General features: G+C 45.3%; 2 protein-coding genes across 5 annotated transcripts in view; one reads left to right on the forward strand and one right to left on the reverse strand.

Annotated features, from left to right (window-relative positions):
- TXNL4B (thioredoxin like 4B) overlaps window positions 1-10,958 on the reverse strand; it is a 152,461-nt gene extending 141,503 nt beyond the window's left edge. Inside the window, exon 1 of the mRNA XM_086934481.1 lies at window positions 10,940-10,958. The gene's annotated coding sequence lies outside the window, so the exon portion shown is untranslated. The remainder of the gene's footprint in view (window positions 1-10,939) is intronic.
- SENP7 (SUMO specific peptidase 7) overlaps window positions 1-13,049 on the forward strand; it is a 1,147,554-nt gene that overhangs the window by 21,031 nt on the left and 1,113,474 nt on the right. The window lies entirely within an intron of this gene.

Here is a 13,049-nt window from a genome sequence, read left to right on the forward strand (position 1 = left end):
CTTGACAACCCTGAAGGTAGAGTGCTTGGTTTAATGTGAGAGGGTGCCCTAGCATAAGCTGAGCCCCTCTGCAGCGCTCAGAACCATCTCCTTATAGCTTTTCTATGATTTAGCCATACCATATACTCTTAAGTGCATTATAATTCTCGCGGTTAATGCTAACTTTGGTTTGGCTTTATCAAAACATGTTGTGTAAGGTGTCAAACACTTTGGAATATTACCCCACCCGCCAGTACTGGCGGCGGGGGTAGCATTCCACCCTTCTAGAGGAAGAAGACATGTAGTTACTGGTAAACCTGGTTAAAGTTAAACAGAGCCTCAGCATCACAAAATGGATGCTGCTGCCACAGACACGAGTCTGCCCTCCTGCTGCTGTACGAAACTCCGGCAGGGGAGGCCTGGACAATAGGTTTCCTGTCCAGGGAGGTGCTGGCACCTCCCCAGACAGGCCTTTGTGTATTGGGGCAGGGAGGGCTGCATTCAGTGAATGCTTTCCAGGCACTGCCTGGGGCACACTATGTGCTGCATGCAATTCCTAGTTCAAATCGGTTGCTGGGGCACTCTGCCCCAGCTCTGGCGCGAAACTGGACAAAGGGAAAGGGGTGTAACCACCCCCTTCCCAGGTCCACCCATAAGAGGGACCTTAAAGTTAGTCCAACCCCTAAACTTAGTATAAGTATAGGATCCCAGTCCCAAGGACTTTAGATTACCCTGGACGAAACTCTGAAACATAAATCGTGGACCTTCGACATTCCATTTCGACTGGAAGACGGAAGACATCTCCCTTTTGGTCAAGGAGTGAAAACCCTGTTCAAACAGGCACCAACAGCAACTTTGCCGGTCTGCATTTTCGAGGCTCCCGCCGGATCCCGAAGAATCTGCGACACAGGACACGGACTTCCAGACGTCTCTGACCCGACCTTAGCTCACAGCAAAGCTGAGACCCATGGCGGACTCGAGAGACGTGGGACCGGAACTCCTTCACATCCTGCATTTTGCAAGCTGCACCTACTTCCTGAGGTATCCCGAAGTTGTGCATTAGGGTGCTTGAAGCCCCAGCCCCGAGCACCATTTGCACAGAAGCTCAGAGGCCCACACTCCGCGAGTGTCCCGTGGGCCCCTCTTTTGCATTTCAGCTTGACGTGTCTTCCCAGTTCCTAGTCCGTTGGCTAGTGAGCCCCATGAAGATTTACTTTTGAATCTAACTTGCTTTCCTGGTTGCTCCAGGCTTGCTCCAGCTTCCCTATAAAGGAGAAGCGCCACAGATCTTGCTGGTCTGCAACAAAGCCAATCTCGATATCCTGCGTGGGTTGCGTTTGCCAAGTCTTGTTGGGTTCAATCCGGATACCGACACCGCAGTCAACTTGATCCTTTGTGGGACAGCTCGAATCCAGCTCCTGGTCATCGTCGATGCCTCCTGGACCTCGTGGCTGAGGAGACAATCTTCACCTTTTCACTTGAAATCACCTGACATTGGCTGGCAGCTTTCCATCGCCATCCTGGTCACTGGCTAGTGACCCAGACTCTGTCCCTTCTGCTTTCAGGTTCTCCAGATCTCCAATCCACCCTTGGATCCACCCGGACACTTTTCCTCTGGTTGCCTGCAGCACTTCTTTGAGATCTCCATTGAAATCGACGACGAAACCCGACACCAAAAGACCCTGTGCACCCGGCTTCCATGGGTGAGGTAACACAAGTACTCTGGTAGTCTCAAGGGTATTGGCCCTCCTAGTGTCTAAGTCTAAAAGTGTTCCTTTATAGTCCATTCGGAAGTATCCTCAAATTGTAAATTTTTAACTTGTTCGCTTCCCACAGAAAGTCAATGGTAACCCGCGGCTGTGTTTAGACACTGCACGTGTCTCCCGTGGGCCTCCTACTTCCTAACCCTTGGTTGTTCCTTGAAGCCCCAGCGATTCCACAGGCCCTAGGCCTGCTTTCTATCTCAGACGTGTTTCTTATACCACTATTTTAGTATATGGTTTGTGAGGCCCCTAGAGCAAAACGTATACTGTGCAACTTATCGTATGCTAATTAAGTTCCTTGTATTGTACTTTTACCTCTGACCTCATAAAGAGTGCAGAGGGGTTGTGTTTAGAATAAATACATATATATTTGATATATACCTTGTGTGGTTTGCTTTCATTTGGTACTCAAGGGATTATAATTGGTAAAACAACTAGCCTCATTCGCTCTCTGAAGTCTTAGCCTGAATACTGCTCGTCACTGCTACCCCTAGAATAGCTTTCTATAACGTTGACTTTACAACCACCATCAATAAGGGTCGATTAGACTGGTGCCAGGTGCCCACTAGAACTAGTGGACATCATATGCCAGGCTAACTTCTCACAGTGCACCAGTCCTAAAATAAAAAGGATAGCAAGTATTCATATCTTGCCCTGAGGGCGTTCAAACACCATGATATTCATTTTCTCACTCATCAGTGTCTCCTTGGCCGCCATGACACACTGCAAAGTAAATGTCTGATGTAGCTCAGAGAGGAACAAAGCGTGCAGCTTGAGCCTCCCTAGTACTTTCAAGAAAGACCAGGACCTTTAAACACAACTCGCCCGGGTGTGAATACTATGGGCCATCACAATGAAAGTGCAACTTCAATGACTCAACCTAAAAAGGCTCCTTCTCTGCCTGCAGTGCACGTTGCTGCTGGGAATGGAAAGCAGGCAACGTGCAGGTGCTGCTGAACGTGTCCCGGTGTCTGAAAGAACACCGGGACAAATGCAGCATATTTCTCTGGGGCCTAACTTCCCTGTGAAAAGAGGGAGGGACACCGTGTACCCAGACTCGAGCCCTGGAAATGAGGGATCCCTGGAGGAGCAGTTTGCATCCCTGCGTGAACAAATACGTCTGACTTCAGCTCCATCATGCTGCCAAGGAAGCCTCCCTTTGCAGATATTTTCAGGAAACACATCTCCGATTGAACTGATCAGTTGTTGAAGATTGGGATGAGTACCAAGAACGCCTATTGAACCTACTGCATTATTTTCATGAGGTGAACCAACAAGCTTGAATTACATTTAACTATGGACATGGAACCCTCACCCACCAATAGTGGCATGGCTGAGCACTCGGTTGCCTACTAAAACCTGTACAAAGTAGTGAACCTACGTGAGCTCAACCATGTACAAAGCACGAGTGTGGAGGTAGATGGTGCAAGATATTGAAATGCAAGATAGTGAAACATACATTGAATACAAGGTGCAGTTATTTTCATACAAGGTTCCTACAGTATTCTTCAATGTTACTTACAAAACAAATTAAACCAAAACTATATTGGCTAGGAACAACAATTCACAACACTACTTGCATTTCCTTGGTTTCTATTCATATAGAAAGTTTGCATGCCATTCTCAAATGTGAATAAACTTTTCAATAGATCTTTTATTGGATTCTGGAATCTGATTTATTAGTATTTTTTCATTGGCAGCCTAGCCAATACATTTTGTTGAGCATGAGCCATTGTTTTTCTTAAAAATGATTTTATCCTCTTCAGTGAAGAAAAACATCTTTCAGCTACAGAGATTGTCATGGGTGTTGTAATGACAATTCTCAATAACTTAAGAAGTTTAAAAAGATTTATGTAAGTTGTTTTGGAATAAAAAAATATATAAAGCCATGCCACCACCTCTAGCCTGATGAAAGTCCTGTCTTCCATACAGGATTGATAGTTCAGAGCACAATCTTGACTTGTTCAGCATTGGATATGCTTCCATTGTTTCCCTTGGACCTGCAATAGGAAAACATTTGCCATGTTTTTGAAACCGGTCACTATGCAGTAGTGTTAAACTGATAAGATGCCTTGTAAATGCAAAGCGCTCCCTGGTATGCACCACAATAATGCCACGTACTTCTTTTCCCTCCTGTATCAAGGTACCTATCCTCCGGTTACGGTTTTAAAATTGAGAACTGCGTAGCAATTTATAGTCCAAATTGTCAATAGATTCCTGAACCTTGTTGATGCTTATGACAACTTTGTACAAATACCATATCAATGTCTCTCTTTTACAACTGATTGTACAAAATATTGACATTGGGCATTATGCTGATGAACAAAAAAACTCCTTGCCTTCCAGAGTTCTGGAAAAGCCCTTTGCGTCACATACAGAAGTTGGACCGAATGTACTATTTTCAGTAATTGATTTAATGCATTCTACAAGGTCATATCTTTGTTTGTGAATTATACTGATAGCTGGAATGTTGAAGTTTCAGCAAGTTGCCGACCCTTTCGGTATTGTTCTTGGCACCATCTGTTAAAAAACTTCAGGAGAATGGGAAAAAAACAATATTGCCACCCAACTCTTTAAAGAAAACTCTTACTGGATATTTCTGATGCAGCCTGTTCCATGATTAGATTTAGTTGGTGCGCAGTGGACATAGTGTACATTTAAGTAGACATCGCTTTTTTTTTACCACCCCACGAAAGGTATCACGCAGGACACTGGCACCATCATAGCTCTGAGCAGTTAACTTCTCTTTACTTCATTACTCTGGGATAATAAGGTTGTTAGTTAACAATAGCTGCTGAAATTATATCTGCAGATGAATCTTTAAGATGCGAAAAGCAATAAAATCTTTCCACTACCTTGGAATTACCATCAATGTAGCGGAAAACAAGTACTGACTGCCTCTTGGTAGAGACATGAGTTGTCATCTGCCTGGATAGCCAGGTACTCAGTACTTCTTAATTGCTGTAGAATAGTTTTGCTTGTTAACTCCAACATACAGTCAAGCAACTTATTCTGGATTGTCTTTGAAGTGCCTTTAAAAACAGTTGCACTTTTCAAGTGTGCTTCAATTTCACTGTATATACTGGACACAAAAATAACCAGCTTTCTGAAGACACCTGGGTTTAATGAGTCTTCATTTTATCATGGCTCTGCTATGCCAATTCAAAGGCTCCACAACTCCTTATTATGCTTTATTACTCCCTTGCTGTAGGCTTCATTTAACTGTAGTGCAATCTTTGACTTTCCAAACAAGATATCTTTAATACACTGGTCATGTGGGATTCACTGGAATCATATCTCTTTATTTTTCTGAACATACACTATGTATGTAGTTATAAGAAAATAGGAGAAGGAGAGAAAGAAAGGGATCACTGCTCTGTTAGGACACAAACCCTCACTCAACCAAAGGTGACCTGCTTCATCATAGGGTTCCCTCCTCACACTGGGACCGCAAGGCACCCAGTGTGGACTACAACTCCCCCGGGGGGAGGGGTGAGAGGAGCAGAGGTGATCTGGGAATGATGAGCACTGAAGATGTAGGGAGAGAGGGCAATGTGCAAATGTACATAGGGATAATGTGAAAAAAACTATCTCCTGGTGGCCAAAAAACTTTTATTTTGGTGCCCCCTGTGGATAGGATTAAAAAGCTAAGCAACTAGGGATTATGGCTATTACCCTATATTCTATGGCCAACATGCTTCTGTCACTCGCACACATATGCTTTCTTGTGCAGCATGAGGCAGCTGCAAAGTATGCCCATCACCCTTGTAGCCCAGCAGCATGCCTGTGCAGTTAAGAATGCAGCAGCAACTGTTACATTCCATTTAAAAATGCACAGTGGCTCCTCTTTTGTTGTGATTGGCATCAGCTTCTGTCACAATTTCGACAACTTGCAATATAACTTCTATAAACAAGCATTTGCAATGCAATAGGTCTCGCATTAGGAAAGTTTGAGCTATTGGTCTTGTAAATGACAATTTTTTTATTTATGTGTTGGTTTTGAAAATAGCTAAATTAATAGCTTTGTCATTTACAATGCCAATAGTTATAACTTTCGCAAATGTGACACCTATAGCATTTGTAATGCAACATGTTTTGTATTTACGTGACTTAGATGTATTGATATTACAAATTACAATGGTTGTTAATTTTTTTAAATAATTAATACTTAATTAAAAGTGATATTAATTTATAATGGCAATAGCTTAAACTTTTGTAAATAACTTTTGTGAATATTATGTTCAGTGTATTTTATTGTGACGAAAATCCAAGAACAGAAGTGAAATAACATATTTTTGTGACATTTGTAATAAAGCTTGAAACATTGAGAGAACATATTTGAACCAGTTGTTGTTGAATGGTTTGCGCAGATTGATGCTGGGGTGGCGCTGTGGTAGTGCTGAGTGGTGCTGTGGTAATGCTGAGTGGTGCGGAGTGATACTAGGATGGTGCTGAGTGGTGCTGGGGTGGTGCTGAGTGGTGCTGTGGTGGTGCTGTGGTGGTGCTGAGTGGTGCTGTGGTGGTGCTGAGTGGTGCTGTGGTGGTGCTGAGTGATAATGTGGTGGTGCAGAGGGCAGAACGGCACAAAAAGCAGTCTTACAAAGGGCAGAAAAACAAGGGGAAAACAAGTCTAACAGAGGGCAGAAGGGCACAAAAAACCAGTCTAACAGAGGACAGAAGGGCAGAAAAACAAGGGAAAAGTGAGTCTAACAGGGGGCAGAAGGGCACAAAAAACGAGTCTAACAGGGGGCAGAAAGGCACAAAAACGAGTCTAACAGAGGGCAGAAGGGCACAAAAACAAGGGAATAACAGAGGGCAGAAGGGCACAAAAAACGAGTCTAACAGAGGGCAGAAGGGCAGAAAAACAAGGGAAAAGTGAGTCTAACAGAGGGCAGAAGGGCACAAAAAACAAGTCTAACGGGGGCAGAAGGGCAGAAAAACAAGGGGAAAACGAGTCTAACAGAAGGCAGAAGGGCAGAAAAACAAGGGAAAAACGAGTCTAACAGAGGGCAGAAGGGCACAAAAAACGAGTCTAACAGGGAGCAGAATGAATCCCGCCCTGCGTGTTTGTCCGCGAAGATGCGACCTTTTTGTGCAATACCTCTACTCAACTGGAGTACTTTCTACTGTCTAATCAGTAAGTGCTCCCTCGTTGGCTAAATGTATAGGGGCAGATTTACAATAACTGGCGCATCCCCAGGGATGCACCAGTTATTGTGCGCCGCAGCTCCGCCACCCATGGTGCGCCGCATTTACAATCCGGCGCACCATGTGGCAGAAACAGCACAGATGTGTCACGCATCTGTGCCGTAAAAGCAGCGCATTGCTGGAGCTGCGTTGCAAGCGCGACGCAACTCCCGCAATACTCTGGGGGGCCCTATCTCCCCAATGCTGCATCAAGACTTGCGCCTGCTTCAAGCAGACGCAGGGTTTTGATGCAGCATTGGCCTAAAAGTGACTGAGTGAAATCTTGTAGATTTCACTAAGCCACTTTTAGGAGGCGTTCCTGCGCAGGAACGCCCTCCACTGCGCCGGAACGCCTCCTGATAGCGCAGGGTTTTACAACGTGACGCATCTTAGATGCGTCACGTTGTTAATACCCAGCGCCATGGCGCATCTTTTGTGCTGCCGCTGCGTCACAAAAGTGATGCAACTGCGGCGCAAAAGAGGCGCAGGCGGCTTGTAAATCTGCTCCATTGTGCTTTTACTACACTGTAGCTGCGTAAAAGGCCGGAAGATGTGTCTCCAGTGACCATGTGTGCCTGTGCCTGTGTTACAGGCACACATGGTCACTGGAGACACATCTTCTGGTCCTTTAAGCAGCTGCAGTGTAGTAAAAGCACTATACATTTACCCAATGAGGGAGCACTTACTGGATTAGCCAGTAGAAAGTACTCCAGAGCAAATCGCAAACAACAAGGGCGCCCCGAACTGGCACACTCAGCACAGACACCGGCCGTGGGTGCAGCCCGTCAGCCCCCGGACCGGGAAACGAGGGTCAGGCACACAACCCACAGCCACGGTGCAGGAGGATCGCAGCACGTCACAGTGTCTCTTCTCCGGCACCATCCATCAACGAGGACAAGAGTCAAAAGCGGAAAGAATTATTCAAACCTGGAAGACCGGCCACAATCGCGGTCCCACAGCCGATGTTGATCAGGTCCCCCTCGGGTGTTTCAAAAATCGAGGTCCCGGCGGCAGCCCGGGAGTAGGCCAAAAATGGGACACGACATAACTTTGTCGCTGAATAAGGTAGGAAATCCGGGAAAGCACCGTTGGCATCAGGCAACCTTCATACATCCAGGCACAGGGCGTGGGTAGAGGATAAACAACAGGATAGACGGGCCGCCGGCGGAGGTCGGCGGAGCCGGGAGCTTATACGGCCATCTTGGTTCGCGGCGTAGCTCCTCCCCCGAACAGTGAATTTTGATACATGTAAAATATTTGTTACGCAAATGAGATGCATACAAGGCTTTAATTAAATTTAAGTGCCTTTGAGCTCACGAGTCAAGTCTATCAACTTTGATATAACGAGTTCGGATACGACTCTAGTCGCCCCCAAATGCTGTGCTCCGCTTGGTAGGTTGTGGTGATTCCACAGCCCTTTCACATTAGAGTTATGAGGGGGACAGGATTGTTCCCCTGGTGAGTTTTAAAGGAAAGAATTGCAGAAATCGCACATGAAGGACATTTAGGAAGTAGTATCACTAAAGGCAAGGCTAGAACTATTTATCGGTTCCCTGGGATCGACACTGATGTAGAGGATAAGTTGAAGGATTGTCAAACATGTGAATAAAGTGATACATCCTGAACAACTAGAGATACACCGTTGTTTCCTGTTAGAGTTTGTTCTAAACTATGGGATAAAGTAGGATTGGACATTATAGGTCCCTTAAAAGATTCTATATTGGTGGGTATGTTCATGCTTGTTCTAGTTGCTTATCACTACCATTGTATTATGACTAAAGTGGTGGGAAGCACTGACACACGGATACTCATAAGTTTTCTTAAGAGTGTTCTCTATGGAAGGTGCCCCCAGCATCCTCATTACGGACAATGAGGTGGAGTTTGCTTTTGAAGAAACGTGTAATTTTTAAAAAAATGTTGTATATTTGTCACCTCAAAACAGCACTGTATTACCCAAGGGCAAATGGATTCATGGAGAGATTTATCTGAATGATCAAAGAATGTTCGCAATTGGCCCAAGTGTCAGGGAGTCCAGCCAATATAGCACTTCAAAATATGCTTTGGTCATACCACATGGCCCCAAATTTAATAACAAATGTTTCAACCTTCCCGGCATTAGAAGGCAGACTTCCTTGTAGTAAAATGTTGCCTAATTGGTTGGGGGGAGGAGAACCCCACTGGGTGTGTCGGGAAAAAATGAAAAGGTTAAGAGAGCACCATTAGGGAAATTATAAGAGGAGGTATGACGTGAAACATTGTGTTAAGGATGGCAATTGAAAGGTTAATGATTGGGTCCTCATTGAACTTCTGGTTCCTCGTCAAAGGGGGTTCAGCAAATTCTCCAAACCATTGAAGGTGACCAATGTGGGAAAGAATGTGGTCACTCTGGAGGATGGTAGGACATGGAGCAGGGAAGGAATCTCTGTGTCAACCCACTTTGATCAACCACGAGTACAGTAAAGGTTCAGGTGGAAGTTCTAGTGTGGTGGGGGAACAGAGTAATTTATTTTATTTATTTATTTGAAAAGTTTTATATGGCGCTGGCTAGACCCGGAGGTATCAGAGCGCTTTACATGAGGACAAGCATTGTTTCATAGTATAGTTACAAGTTACAACGTTGTAAGATACACAGTTTCAGAACATAGAATCCAGTTGCTGGATCGCAGTTGCAAGCGCAAAAAACGAATACTTAACGGAAAAAGCAGGCAAGGGGAGAGATTCTGGGGAGAGAGGATAGGAGCAGGAGAGGGAGACCAGGAATGAAAGAGGGAAAGAAGTGGCAGAGGGAAAAGGCAACTTAACCGGGAGACACGGAAAACAATGTCCAAACGTCCGGTGTGCAGTGATCCCAGTGGAAAAGGTGTTGTTCCCACACCTCCGCTGTGTGTGGCTCCCTATACGCTGTGGGCTCTCTCAGAGGGGTCACTGAGACTCCAGGGCATAAATACTGGATCCCTCCCCAACAAGGGGAAAGGGAGTGCTTTGGCAAGGGGCGCCATTCCCACAACTCTGATGTGTGTGAACTCCCTTGACACTGTGGGCTTTCTCAAAGGGGTCTCTGAAACTCCAGGGAATAAATGCTGGATCCCTCCCCAACAAGGGGAGAGGGAGTGCTTTGGTAAAGGGCACATGGCAAAATAGTTACAAGATACACTGTTTTGGAGCATAGTGACCAGTAGCTGGGGCGCAGTTGCATGCATTAACAAGGGGAGAGATTCAGGCGAGGGAGGATAGGAACCGGGGAGGAAGACAAAGAATGAAAGAGGGAAAGTTTGAAGAGTTTTATAAAGCGCTGGCTAGACCCGAAGGTATCCGAGAACTTTACATGAGAGGACATTGCATCAGAAACATTGTTACATGGTTACATCAGTTACTTATTAACGCGTACACCCATCTTATGGGGGGTGGAAAGGTAGAGGGGAGAAGGCGAACAGGGGTAAGGAATCCAAATAGTAAACACGACGGGGAGGTGAGGAGAACAATGTCCGATGTCCGGCTGGGTAAGTGCCGGCCAAGGGGTGAACCAGAGCCAAACTCCTCTTTAGCTGCAAGAGACAGCTACACCGGGCATCAGCCAAGGTTGCTCGGGCACCGCAGAAAATAAAGACAAGGTCTGGTTTCCGCCCAGGAGGCATTGTCAAAAGTTCTGTCAAAAGTATCGGTTAGGGTTTTGGTGGGGGGCATTTTGCGATCCGGCTGCTTAAGATGAATAAACATCGCCATATGGTGTTGCCGCTTTATGAGTATGCGTCAGAGTTGGGGTAGGGCAGCACATATAGTTGTAAAGGGAGTGTGCGTGCAAGTTAGTTGTGGAATTTAGAGCTGTGGGGGTTTCAGGCGCATTCTAGACAGGATCATCGTGATCTCTCCGAGGGGGTCGCTTTAACATCTCAACCCCCTTAGACAATATCACTGTCTCATGGAATCTAGGGCTAGCCAGGACGGTGGACCCTGGGTAGGGTTGTTGCACCCCTGCCGCTGCCTCAGTATGCCTCACAATGCGTTCCTACCTTCAGGTGCGCAGATGCCTTGTTACCTAAAAGACAAGTGTGTTCGCACGTAGACCGCGCGGCCTCGTTCGTTGCCAGAGCTCTGGTGATCCGGAGCGCTTCACTCCTCTCTGCCGGACACATCAGCGACAAAGTTGTGGGCAGCAGAGTTGGGATCCTCTGATAAAACCAGTGCAGTCCAAAGAACTCTCTCCGCTCTCGGCCGCTGCCAGTTAGTTTCCATCACGGGCAGCCTGGAGTAACGGCAGGATACGCCCGGTCGTTACATGCCTGGGCAGGGTCTGTAATGTAAGACCTCATAAATCTCCTGAGTGGCGAAAGGATAACTTAATGCGTTGAAACTGTGTAAGATTAGACGTGGAGTTTAGGAGAAGTTCAATCTTCATACTGAAATCTCTATGCAAAATGCAAATGTTTTCTTATGTAATTGCTGCATGTCAGAACCTTTGTAACTACTATTATGCATTCTGGAGTTCTGTGAATGCTGGGGGAGTCTTCCTTGTGCTGTAGGGAGTTGCGTTGTATTGTATGGGTATAATTATCGTATATATATTTTCACTGTCTATATCTGATGACATAACCCTTTTCCTCCCTTTGTTTGCCCTACGTTCCCTTCCTCCTTGGTGGACATTCCATTGTCGGTTGTAAAGTAATAGATTTGACCGTTACTGTTGACTGAAAGAACAACTGTGGGCTGACTGAGCCTGCCACAGAACATACACTTCAGTACACTTTTAACTTATGAAGTGTGCATCTTTATTTTTACAGTAACTTAAATGGCCTGACACATTGCATGTTAAAGACAGATACTTGATCACTAGGTTTAATGAGGAGGCATAAAAGGGAGAAATCTAAATGATCATTTATTGACTGGCTAAAAGCTTGCAGTGATGAATTAGAAATGCCCATGGGCTCCAGAGTGAAGAATTGGCATAATAAATTACAGAAAGGGGTGACGTTAAAAATGGAGTAGTGTCTAAGGAGCAGGGGTAACTCTGATATTACAGGTGGCCAAATTTAGGATGAATACATTCTGGAATTAGCCAGGAAGAAACCCCATCACAGACCACCATATAAGTGACATGTAGGAGACTGATAAAATAGGGCATTACATTTGAAAGTTACAACTAGGATTTAGGGTTTTAGTGATTACGTGCCCACCCAACACCCTGAGCTGTGAACTCCAGCTCCTACCCAACACTAGGCTGGGGAACGATGGAGGATAGACTTTACATGAAAGCCCGATGCCTTAAATGTTGCAAAACAGAATGTATATACTTTAGATGCATTTATTTATTTATAAAATTGTATATAGCGCGAACATGATCCCGAAGGATATCAGAGCACTTTACAATTTGAGGGAGAGGAAGGTAAAAGTTGCAGTACAATCATCAAAGGAATACCAACCCCAACAAATCAAATATGTACATCACACAAGAAGGTTACAATCGAAGGTACAACATAGGGTAAGATAATGTTTGGAACATAGCGAGCCGGGAGGGGAGCAAGTGATTAGTAGAGCAGAATAATATCAAACGCAGGCCTTAGGGTGTAGGTCCAAAGCATTAGAGCAGACAACCTAAAACCGTTTTAAGGTAGGAACTTGTTGATGAGGAATCGTTTCACTTCCAATTTGAAGGCAGTGGGGGAATAGATTCTGCATATTTACGGTGGGAGAGAGTTCCAGATCATCGTTGCCGAGCCAGACGAGGCTCGATGACACGTTCTCTTTTTGTGAAAGATCTGTGGTTTCAGAATAAGAGAGTTAGCACTCCGAGAAGGCCTACCCCTCTGGATAATTCCAACTTTTGTTTGCTAGATAACTAGGGGTTTTATAATAGAGGGCTTTGTGAGACAGACAGGTAATCTTGAGCTGAATTCTTGCTTCAGAGAGCAGCCAATGTATGGATTTTAAGACTGGGGAGATTGCTCATTTCTTTTGGTACCCGTAACCAGTCTGGCCGCCACATTCAGTGAGGCCATTAGTAGGGCCAAGGTATATTTGGGGAGGCCACAGAGCGTAGCACTGCCATAGTCTAGCCTTGGTAAAAAAAGCACTTGGACCACTTGCTTGAAGTCAGCTTGTGGGAGGAAAGACTTGAGATTACTG

The sequence above is a fragment of the Lissotriton vulgaris genome, chromosome 8, assembly GCF_964263255.1.
Source record: "Lissotriton vulgaris chromosome 8, aLisVul1.2, whole genome shotgun sequence".
NCBI lineage: Eukaryota > Metazoa > Chordata > Amphibia > Caudata > Salamandridae > Lissotriton > Lissotriton vulgaris.